Here is a 12,675-nt window from a genome sequence, read left to right on the forward strand (position 1 = left end):
TTCTCTTTGGAATACTCTCACATGTTTGTGTATGAATATTACTTAATCAAAACTCTGGTTTATTTGCTTGATCAAGTGAAAAAGAACTACACATTGTAAATATGTACACGACTACTTAAAAAAAAACCCCATCATCCAATAGTGTGTAAAAACAAAATATTAAAAGCTTTATTGAACACATACTCTGCCATTCTCCCAGTGGTTTTCTTCCCAGTACAGTTGAGAGTATTCCTGGCTCTCCACAGGAATCATGTCTCCATGAGGCTGATAAACATTTTCAAAGGCCTCTGCCTGCTGTGGATGCTGGAGCAGATGAGGTAGATGGAGATCCATCCGGAAACACAAAAACACTCACGAACTTAACTGTCACGTAAACATGACCTGTTCATTCACTTCCTCCAAACTCTGGTTTACTTTCCAGATTGGGTGCACAATGCATCATATATGTTCAGTGTGTCCTCTGATGGGCTCTGTTACCCTGCACTCTCTTCACACGTGTTGGACTTCAGTGTCACATCCCCGGGTTCAGTTTTCTGTTTATTTCTGTTGACCCTCATGTTTCATGTCTTGTGTTTGACTCTGATACTCTGCTGATTACCTGATGTGTCTCACCTGTGTCTTGTTAACTCCACCCCCCTTTCAGTATATAGACTCTGCATTCCCATCACTCAGTGCCAGTTCGTCTTGTTCCTTGTATCAGCGTTCCAGCATTCTTTTGTCAAGCCTGACCTCGGTTTGTGCCTGCCGATTTGGATACTGTTGCCTGGATTTTTGGATTTTGTGTACTGACCCACGACTGAATGAACAGATTTTGAAAGTGCCTGTCAACTTGAATTGTGCTTTTGGGTTTTCTGTGTCCAGCCATGACATTCAGAATCTTCACTGGGATCACCTCACTGCTCACGGGGAGCACGGACACGGAGTCACTTTCACCTCCCTCATTACCTACTTTTACGTACTGTTCATTAAAGAACACTGTTCATCAGAAACCCCGTCTCTGAGTCGTGCGTTTAGGTTCAAATATTATACACCAGTGTATCACAACAGTTAAAGAATTTAGAACATGACCAATAGCAAGTTAAGTTTACATTAGTTTATTAACAATGAGGAAATGTATCTCCCGTTTTCAGGGTGCAAAACAGAGCAGAGTAGCAGGTCACTTGTGATGATTGTTCACAAACACAGGCTGAAAAGATGCTGCTTCTTCTGACGTTACACCATTAGGTGAGACCGGTCTGCGTGAGTCACAAGGGTTTTATTCGGATTAAATGCCAATGCATGAACACGCACGGCATAATCTGATCATGTTATTTAGCGTCCATGTAAACAGTGTGATCAGAATCCCAAATCGGAATGATTTTAATCAGATTGAAGAAATTGTGCACATAAAGGTAGCCAGTGTTTTCATCTATTTGAAGAACTGCTGTGGGTTTTGATCGTGTTAGGGACTCGTTTTTTTCAGAGCCAAGGCACTCAATAGACTGAGGAGGGATGTAAGTGCAATGTTAATATAAGTTGAAATGGACAGATGAGCCTCTCGGTAAGGAGAAAACAGGTGCTGAGCTGTGGGCTGGGGAACGAGCCAGAGGAAGGCCAGCGAGTGTGTGTGAGGTGCATGCGTCTATGAAGCTGAAACCCAAAAGAAAGAGAAGAATGGAAGCAGATGTTGGTGCCAAGCATTGTGAGGAAACAATTTAGTCTGCAATCTAGTCATGTGGTGGAGGAGAAGCCCAACTTGTAGCAGAGCTGATTGTGGTTTGCAGCTGCAGCTAAACTCCAGCTAAACCACATCTGATCCCACTTCTGTAATCAAGCACACACACACACACACACACACAGACAGGGGGGGGCTGCTGGCGAGGCAGAGGGCATTACATCTAGTTGTGGGGTTGGTAACTTGAAATCACTTCAACTGTAGCCTCTGCAAGTTTTAAGAAAACCTTCAATTAAACTCTTCAAAGAAGTAAAACTGTCCGAATGAAAAAAATAATAATACAGTGCATTGTACTTCTGGTACTTTCTCTTTGTTGATTGACATCTGCCTGATATAATAATCCTCTGACAAATAATATCCTCCATCATGGCAGGTTTCTGTGTCCCTTGAATCCTTTACTCCCCTACAGAGAGGATTAGCACTTTTATTTTAATTTTAATGACATATATCTGACGAAACTTGAAGAATTAAATATCAGGTTATTGATTTGAAGTTTCCCACATAGATCGTCCATGAATTAGAGCTGTAATCAGAGTCTATGTGATAATTAGCATATTGCGAGGGAGGGGGGTTGCCCTCTGACCCAATCTCACCCACACCTCCCCCAGCCATCCATCGCCCACCAGTCAAACTCCCATCCTGCATCCCCCTAATCCCCCATCCCATCCCAGCCCAGCCCAGCCCAGCTCCTCTCTTAAGACAAGTTGGTTCTCAGAAGTAATGGGAGTCCTCTGTGTGTGTGTGTGTGTGTGTGTGTGTGTGTGTGTGTGTGTGTGTGTGTGTGTGTGTGTGTGTGTGTGTGTGTGTGTGTGTGTGGGTAACTTTGGCGATGAATGGCGCAGTGTTTTTCACAGGGACATGAATACAGTGTGTTGCTGCTGACAGACAGACACGCTCATTCACACTACAACTTCTTGTAACTTCTCAGACTCCCTTTCCTCTGGCGTTGGTATGAATGCAGGTCTGTGCTGAGAAACATAAACACAAATCCACACAAACAGCCTCACACTCTTTTTCCTGGGTCGGACGTTAACTTTTGGAAAAGTCTATTACCCCAGTTTGGTGTGTTGTATGAAGCGTGCCATAAGTGGCTTTAAGTGTTGACGATCACAACGTGATGTTTGTCATTATTAAACTCATTTATGCGTTTGATTTTTTCTGCCTTTGTTAGGGAGATAGGACAGTGGACAGAGTCAGAAATCGGGAAGCGAGGGAATGGAGCATGACATAAACGAGAGGAGCCCCAGGCGGGACTTGAACCCGGGCCGCCCGCTTGGAGGACTACAGCCTCCATACACGAATCACTGTGCTGCCAGCTCCCCTTTACCAAATTACCTGTTGTTATAGTTTGGTGGCATCATTTCGTGTGTGTGTGTGTGTGAGATGGTTATTTATCATTTTAACAAGCAGCTCTGAAGCAGATGTCTTACATTAAAGCCTTTACCTGCTGTGTCAATATCACGAGGCAGTACGCATGAAAAGGATCTGAATCGTCTGCTTTGTCCTTCACAGTGTTTAAATAACATTATTATGAGATGATTGATCAGAACTAAGCACTGATTGTTTAAAGCATTCAGAGAAAAACACTGCTGAAGAAACAGCTTTTGCAAAACCAACAACACATTTCTGTGCATGCACATGTGGGAACCTCATAGATACACAAATATATCTGGCGGTTTTGATCTTCAAGCTTCTCTGTGCTGTGCAGAGGATTGTGGGAATCTTTGCTCAATGAAATCACAAAGAGTCAAGTATTTGCCATTCAGAATCTAAATGTTGACAATGAGTTTTTATTGTACATTAGAAGAGTTTTTTTTCCCCTCTACTCGGGGCCAAATCAATAACAACCTAACCCTGCCACCCAACGTCACAAGGACTTGATTCATTTACGATAAAGCTGTTTTATTTGTTCCATTAATGGACGATGAACTGGAGTCGTTAGTGTTTCACACTCCTTCAACCCTTATCATTCACACACATGCTCAACAAGACCTTTCATTAAAGCCCATTGTAATTTTCATTGCCTATATCTGATCTCATATTTCTTATTTACGTTTTATTCTTTTGTATATAAGTTGCTGTTTGATCGACATTTATATCTTCATTCTGCTTTTGATGCAAAAACTTTGCATAAACATACTACTGAGTCTGTTATGATTTGAATACAGAAGGAACCCAACTTGAGCTTGAGCCAGCATGTACCCATATTCACTCGGGTTAAATCATTCATGAAATATATGTACAGCTCGATTGTATATTTGATCACATGTTTTTGCTTCATTACAGTATTTTCGGATGTTTTTATTCAAACATGCAGCAACTGTGCAAACATAGAGCAGAGCAGATCCCTCTTTTGTTGTCTTGTCCTTGAACTGGGGGGGGGGGGGGGGGGGGGGGGGATTAAAAGAGTGGAACTGGCGGGTGGGGCTGAGTGATCTTTGAAGTGAGTGTGACTTATCCAGCTTCAGTTTAGCTTCATTACAGAAGAATTAAAAGAGAGGGGATAAAAGGCGTCTTTTCAGAGGAGGGGAGAGAGAGAGAGAGAGAGAGAGAGAGAGAGAGAGAGAGAGAGAGAGAGTCCTGTAAGGGTTTTGTGATTTCTGTGTGGTCTCCATTGACATGCACGGGATGTCTCCGGTCATGACACACCCTCTGTAAACGGAGGGGCAGATTAAAACTCAACAACATCAGCGAACATAGGAAATATGTATATAACTCACATTAAAGCCATCCCAGCTCAATGCTTAACTAAATGAGTTTCTATATCTTCATTATAGCTTCAGGCTGATGCAAACAATCTTCATAAACATTCACCTCTTCATTTCCTTGTATTAGCAGAAACACAAAAGTACTTTTTTTTTAAGTTTGAAAATGCATCCACAGTGGAGAAGGAAGCAGACTTCAACATATACTTCCAGAAATGCATCTACACTGTTGCATGATGCGTTAAATGAACAAAGCCTCAGGGTGACGAAAAGATGACAGCTCTACAGAGTGCAGTCCTCCAGTCGGCCAGAAGGGGTCTGCCATGCACCAGTCATTTTCAATGGGCTGTGGTGCCTTCACGTACTACGGGAAATATTTCATGAACATACTAGCACATTGCTGTGCAAATTCATATATTTAAATTCTACATCTTAAATGTTTTTTAAAGATATTTCTGGAGCCATTTGTTGCTTTTATTGGATTGGAGCCTCACTGCAGACTCCTCAAACTCAGCGTCACAGATCACTGGACGTCAAAACAACCCAACACAGAAGAGTTTCTTCCCCCAGGCTGTCACTCTGATGAACGCTAAACAGTCACCGAGTGTCAGACCTGTCTCTGTGAAACAACTCTCAAACTAAACTGTCACTGTGAATGTAAATATGTAAATGATTTCATTTAAATGATCATCTACGCACAGTCTATAATGTAATACTGCACTATTATCTTCTTTAGTCTTCTACATAAAAGCCTTTATTTGTTGATTTTTGTCTTTTTATTCATCATATTTTAAGTTTTACCTCGTACAAAGAGAGCACAATTTACCAAAGTAAAATCCCACGTGTGTCTAAGCATACCTGGCCAGTGAAGCTGGTTCTGATTCTGGGCAGCTGAAGAGAGACGGGACGTGTACACGGGTTGTGTGATTTAACCGCTAGGCTATCCAAAGTGTGTTAATAAAGAAATGACAGGGTCCATTTTGCACTACAGTGTGTGAACTTACTGTCAATCAGTGTACATTTTAATTGTTGCTGTATTGTTGTTATTATTGTCAAACATCTAGAGGTGCTTTTATTTCTTAAAACTTAAGTCGAGATGAAACTTTATTTTGGTACAAATGTTTCAACATTTTGCATTTATCCATTGACAAAGCTGAAAAAAAAATCAGACTTTCCTGATGTTTCGTGATGCAAAGGTTCACATGGACATAACTATAAAACAGTGAGAAATTCTGCAGCTTGATTGTACAAGAACACCAAAAAAACGAGGTGTCCGTGAACGCAGCATGCTATATCCCCCTTTGCCAAACCCCCTTTTTACGCCTGTGGAGAGCTGGCCGCTGAAAGCCCCAAATCATTGCCACCACCACTTACCGGCTACATGTGGGGGGAGAAACCTGCTGGGCTAAACCGAGCAGAGGACAGCAAACAAAACTAAAGCGGGACTTTTTACAGCACGGAGGTACTGCACTGATTTTCTCTTTCTGCAGAAAGGTGCGTAAAAAGCAGGCAAAGTTGGATGCCTGAGAGGAAAATCTGCAAGTCTGGACTGAATGGCGTTGGAATTTGTGATCTCGTAAGCTCGAAAAACAACGTTATCGCTCCCGGCTTATTTTGTGTGCACCAAGAAAAAAAAGAAAAAAAGAAGCACCGGTTAGGGACTGATTGGATACCTTTCATGAAAACGGTCAATGTAGTTTTGCTTGTCTGTTTCCCGAGGAGTAAAACCCGCGTTTGAAGCAAGTGACTGAAGAGTTGTTCTCAGAGCAAGGTGAGTTACAAACTGGGCTGTTTAATCCACTCCGCTTCACTGAACAGTCACTACTTTTGTTTTTTATTTATCAGTTTAAAAGCTATTTTCAGCTGCGTGCGTTTGTCAATGAATGACCTCGAGTTTCACCCTCTGTATAAGCAATGAGCACTTGTTGTTAAATAAGCAACTTTTCTGTATCAAAATCTGTCTGGGCGAATTTAAACACTTTCCAACTTTTTTTTTTTGGTTGTCCCTGATTTCCCCCCTAATGACTCTTTAAAGCACTGTGAGTTAATCAGCGCAGCGCGCTTTACGCAAGTCAGCCAACTCACCCAGTTCAGCTCCTCGACGCGTCGTCGCTCCAGGCTAGAACTAGTGTTCATTATGTTTGAGGTGTGAACACAATTTCACGCTGTTTTTTTTTTTTTTTTTTTAAATACCGAAGTGACCTTGACCAATCGTTTACACTGCCGCGGGCTGACACAATCTCAACATCTTCAGTTGTTCTAAACAGAGGCTGAAACAACAACAGACTCCAAACTCGTCCCTGCTTCCCCAAGTCCATTTACTCTGCTGCATTCCTAATTCAGCAGATCATTTTTTTGAAAACCTTACATTTTCTCCAGATCAAAAAAACAACTTTGGTTGAACATCCTCCTAACTTGATTGTGTTTTATTTAAAATAAGGATTGTGACGTTTTAACAGGTGCATTCACTATCTATGATCTATTTCTGTATTATTTATGTGTCCAATTACAACAGAAGTCAAATAGTTCATGTTGATGGCTTCCTTTTGCATTTACTGGAGAGTTAGCTAAAAACAACAGAATCCAGCTTTATGTTGTTGAACCTACAAGTAAGCTTTTCAGCTCTTGTGGTATTTGGACACGAGTGGACACACAGTGTTAATGTCATATTCATTGAAGAACATAAAACTGGATGTAAAGATGGAAGAATAAAGTCACTCAGAACAGCGTGCCGATGAAGTGACCACAAAACAACTCCAATCCCGGGAAATCTTCAGGCTTCACTTTTCCTTTCGGGTCCAATAAGACGGACAGACAGTGCAGTGAGAGCTTGGTGAATAATATGTGTCATGAGGAAGTAAGAATATTTAAAGGTAACAGGATGATACAGGTGTGTTTGACAGTATGCATTCAGCATTATAAGACTCATCTCTTTGCACTATCTGCACTATTTGCACTGATTGCTACTCTACAACGCACTACCTCACTTTTTAACTTAATCTGCACTCTGTTTATGTTGTTAATACTTTAATTTATCCACATACTACCTCCATGGTGAAATACTCACAAGTGCCCTTGTCTGTCGATTGTCTGTCGTTCGTTATTTGTTGTCCCAAAAGTCTTTAGTTAAGTTATTTGTTTTATAGTATTGTTTTTTTATTGCTACTTTTTCTTAGTGCTCTTTTATGCACTGCGGGTTGGGGGGATTGCAATTTCATCTGTGCTGTATGTTTAACATGGAGCATATTTGACAAATAAAGAACCTTGAAGAAAAAAAAATCTTTGACATTGATGTGTGCATGCTGATGACTACAGTACTTCACATCATTATTGACCTTTTATTAGTTTGTAATGGTGCAGTGGGTCATGTGTCAGGGTTGTTTCTGACGTCTCAGCCTGACTGATGGTTTGTTTAAAGACGTGCTGACACACAGGATCAGTTGAGGATCAAATTGGGATCGATTAATTGAACCCCCACAGGTTCACCTGAGCTGAGTACAGGTTTATAACCCACTCTGATTAATCATCTGGGAGAGCTTTAATTAATAATCACAGTGTCCCGTGAGAAATGGCACACTAGTCAAAGTGTCAGTGAATGTAAGCAGTCATCACACAGAGTCTTGCTGTGGCTGATAATGACCCTGTGATTGATTAAAGGTCAGATGCAGATCTTCCTGAACACGGAGCCTCATCTTGTGCAAATCACCATCCGCTCGGTTACAAGTGTCCGAGCCGACGGTTCCTCCGATGGGCGGCCAGTGAGAGTGTGTTTGTGTGTCCCAGGGGTGTTGATCTCCTCTCACAGTCTGGTGCCTTCTTAAGTCGTGTCCATCTGCTCCAATTGCCTCATAACATAATTGATGGCTTAGCATAAGCCAGGAAATGAGATGGTGCATACCCTCCGGATGACGATGATGATGATGATGATGATTGCTCATTTATTGTGGATTTTTGGTCGCTTTAGGAAATCTGGGATGCGCCCAGACGTTGTGCCTTGTCGTTCTCGAGGGTGCTGCTCCCGTGATGATCTGTGCGCAGTCGGAAACTCCTTTTCCTTTTTAATGAAACACGAAATCCATCATCCAGCTTTATAAAGTCGACAGAGAGGGACAGACAAGACTGACTGTGCCGTGGTTCAGTTTGACAGAAATAGAAGACGTGTTGAAGTGGCGTGTCTGAGACTCGAGTGCAGTAGATGTTTTCTTTGGCCCTGAAGTGAAACATTGTTTATCATCAGTCGTGGCAGGCCTGGAGTGTTTTCATACTTGTACCTGGATAAAGTCACACAGCAGCACCCGCAGCTGTCTGGACTTGTTAAATGACCTTTGGCCTTGTGTATAAATGTCGTCATTATGTTGTGCTCATTTTCCCTTTAAAGGTTTGACCTGCAGTGACCTGAGAATAAGGGGGGAAAATGCAATTTTAAAAGTGTGCCAGATCAATGAAAAGGCCTTTTTGTTTTTTTTAATCATCTCAGTTTAGAAAGATTGCAACAAACACTGCGATGTTTGCTCCTGGTCTTTAAAGAGAAGAAGGTGAAGAATAGTTGTCGAGCCGCATGGTTAAAAGTTCTTCTAAATAAAGTTAGTCAAACTTCATTCGACATCCTGGAATCACTTTGTTTTGTTTTCTGCATTTTGATCTCATCAGACTTAAACACTGGGATTAACATGATTTTATAGTTTAGCGTCAACATCACAGTGAGCAACGTTTAACAGACAGCAGAGGTGGTTAAGTGCCTCTCCAATAAACAACATTCACTTTACAAATTCTGTCCCAGTCAAGGTGCCAAAGGCCAAAAGGTGAAGCGGGGGTGGGGTGTCGACTGCTCTTGTTCTGGGGATCTGCAGGCAGCATGTGGTGTGAAAAGCCTCACTGTGACCCTGCTGCCAACCAAACTTCACAGACAAAAAGTTCAGCCTCTATCAGCCAGAAAGAGTCCGGGGCATTTAAACCAGGAAGGGTGGCTGTCCACATCTGTACGCCAACACCATACGACCTTATCGTGGTCAAGAGAAAACTGGAGTTAGATCAGATGCAGCGTGGCAGACTAACGTTGCACATTTAGTTCTCTGAATGAATGCACAGTATGAAGGCTACACAGGTGCATGTAGAGTGAAAGACTTGAAGTCACAAAACTCCAACAACACTCGTAGTGTGAATATCAACTTTATTAACTTAATAAGAGCGGCGTGTTTCGACTTGTGGCCTTCGTCACATCACCCCTTCAAGACCGTTGCTCGTTTCCAAGCCTGAGGGAGAAACAAACTTGACAGGCATGTCTACTTAACCCAGTTATGACCAGGTGTGTTGTGGAGTTTAAAGGTATGGGATTAGTTTTTGTCATTTATCACTCAACCATTTCTGTCACTTTCTGTAAAACACCAGGAATACTTTTGACGGGACAGATATGGACAGGTATGCTAGCTTGTCTGAAAGTGGTCCCTGTCTGCTGTCGTTGAAGACTTTCGCTCTACCTTCCAGTGTGGACAGTTGTAGCTATACGAATGCATACCCCCAAAGTCCAGCTCGTTTGACTGATCAGTGCTCTGCTCGTACACTTCCTTGGCCATGGCATGCTTGCTAGAGGTGAGCTTCGGCACAGAACAGTTTGTGAAAAAGCACCGCTTTATATCGACGCATCCTGTAGTGTTCTGGCTGTATCTGACTAAAATGACTCAAAATCACAAAGTCAGTAAAGTAGCTGTCATGTTCTTTGTTCTTCAGTGTGTGGACGCGAATCGACCGGGCGGCCCTTTCATTTCTTGTGTCCGCCTGTGTTGAAAACAAAGCAGGCTTCATGACCGCGCTAAGCTATGCATGTGTTGTATAACGTTGTGTACGAGGTAACCAGGCCCGGTTAGTCCTGGAGCAGGGTGAGTGCAGGCCAGCGGGGGAACTGGGAGCTTAAGCAGAGTACGGGACCTCGCGTGAGACACTTTGTAAAGAGGACACTTCTCAGGCTGAATGGCAGGATGCTTGTTTCTCATAATGGCACATTTGGTCAATCACTAAGTGAGTTTTCTGAATGTTGACAGTAGATCTTTAAGGATTACGATTGTCTCTCGTCTTACATAAAAAAAAAATCCCTCATATTTTGGCAAGCTCAATTTAGTCCAAAAACATTTAGATGTCTTCCTTTAATTTGTTTGAGTATAGTTTTATCCACTTTAAGAGTACACTCCAGCCTTTATGTTTTAAAATCTTACACTCCCAATTCACTCTACTTTCCTAATGGAGTTATTTGGACCAGAGATTAGCCCAAAGAGAGATCCTTGGGGTGGGTGTTCCCTGCACCCATTTTCATGTTGCCTGTCGATGAGCTCAGTCCTCCCAGAATGGGATCAGAGTTGTTGTGGAAGTGCAGCGGAGAGTCAACATGTGAGCACTCAGATTGCCCAGCAGGGGTCTGGAGCTCTTTGGCTCCCATGGCCAGATTAAATACTCAATTTAATTATGTCGCTGAGCATTAAGTCAGTAACCTTATCAGAGTGGTCTGGCTGTTTAATAGGGCTTTGTAAGCCAACAGATGCACCAAGATTAGGAACAATATGCTGGTGGTGCAAACCCCGAGCGGAGGGATAAGAGACGGCCAAGGAATCTGATACGAGCCCCCCCCCCCTCCTCCAGATACCACCACCACCCTGTAGGGCACTTCAAGATAGCAGACAATAAATATAGCCTCATCCGAGACGGCTCACTGAGTATATCTCAAAGTGACAGTGCAGAAGGGAAATTATTAAAAGATGTTTGAATGCATCAATAAATGAAGTTGGTGTGTTTGTTTTTGCACTGTGGCATTGTTACATTTGCATATTCATATTGTGATTATGCACATTTGTTCATGCAAACATGGAGATAAAAGTGAAAGAAAACACAATGGGGTTGATTATTTCGGGTTTTTTTGCACATGGAGGGAGAGTTTCAGGCTGATTTAAAGAGATCCCTTAAAGTCACAGCAGCATGAATTGATGATGATTTCCTCCCGTCTGCACGAGGGGAGCTGCTGTGCCCTGAGATTCAAACTCCTCCTCTGTTTATTGCTCGTCACATTTGGACTCGCTCACATCTCCGTGCATGTTGCTCACGGTGAACATTACAACACTTAGCCTGGAGCTCGACAGGATGTAGCTCCATGTCCATTATCTGAATCAGCAAAGTCTTGATTTCTCTTTGATATAAAGATCTGCAGTAACACTCCTCAGGACTCTCTGAGGATTTAATTAGACATGGAAGCCAGTTCATTATTCAGATATGTTAATGAGGACCCAGATACATGGAAGTGCTGAGGATTGTATAATAGATTTGAGTGTTGAAATCCCTTTGAAGCAGCGAGTGAAGGGCTCTGTAAGAGTGTGAATTATTAACTCGTGTGTGTGTGTGTGTGTGTGTGATGAATGCAGCTTGTGTGTTTGCTTAAGGTCAGTGTTGTAGCAGCACACATGATTAATGGTTAACACACGCTCATTCAGCGTCTTGAACTGGACGACAGAAAACTGTTCAAGAACTTCACATTTCAGATTCAGGTTTATGAAAGTATCCGAGGTTGTATTTCATCAATCAGTTTCTACAATCACACGTTGAACTACTCTGATGTTTTGTTGGTTTCTGAAAAAAGTACTTGAGTAGCTTATTTGGCGTGTGCTGAGTCTCTGTCCGATAACAGCGGGGAGTAAAGTGTGTTCAGATAAAGGTGTTAGAGTTGGGAGCGTGAACACAGATAAAAGTATTTAAGCTTGACGTCTCTGATTGGTGGAGCTGGCCGTTTCCATGGGAAATTTTCTGCGCCAAATCTGTAGTAGGCTAGCTCGTTAGTTAGCTAACAAAAGTCGTACTAATAGTCTTGTTATGCTGCAGTGAATGTTATTTATGTATTCAAAAAACACAAACGACAGGATAGTAAAACAAGATAACGACCACTCACGTTCCTTTTTAAGAAGTTGTATCGTTGGCAATGGATTGTGGGATGGGTAGTTCTTTGACTCGGGAAAAAATGTGTACACAGTCTTGTACCTTTTTTTTTAAGTACCATTCATTTGCAGAATCAAATAGTCACGAGTGTTGAGGTCGCTGACTGATTGTCTTTGTTCCTGGCTTCACTCCATAAATATGAAGATTTTGTGAAATGTCAATGGAGGATTTGAAATATACTTCCGAAACCAGAGCCACCAAAAAACCATCTCATTGCATGCAGATTGTCTGTGTGTAACCCTCAATTTATGGATGCATAAACAGAGTGTATGCACTGCCAAACAT

At 42.2% G+C, this 12,675-nt stretch overlaps 1 protein-coding gene across 1 annotated transcript in view; it reads left to right on the forward strand.

The window, feature by feature from the left end:
- The first annotated feature begins 5,727 nt into the window (after positions 1-5,727).
- plxnb1b (plexin b1b) overlaps positions 5,728-12,675 on the forward strand; it is a 103,640-nt gene continuing 96,692 nt past the window's right edge. Inside the window, exon 1 of the mRNA XM_079342561.1 lies at positions 5,728-6,190. The gene's annotated coding sequence lies outside the window, so the exon portion shown is untranslated. The remainder of the gene's footprint in view (positions 6,191-12,675) is intronic.

This window comes from Symphodus melops (assembly GCF_947650265.1).
Source record: "Symphodus melops genome assembly, chromosome: 4".
Lineage (NCBI taxonomy): Eukaryota > Metazoa > Chordata > Actinopteri > Labriformes > Labridae > Symphodus > Symphodus melops.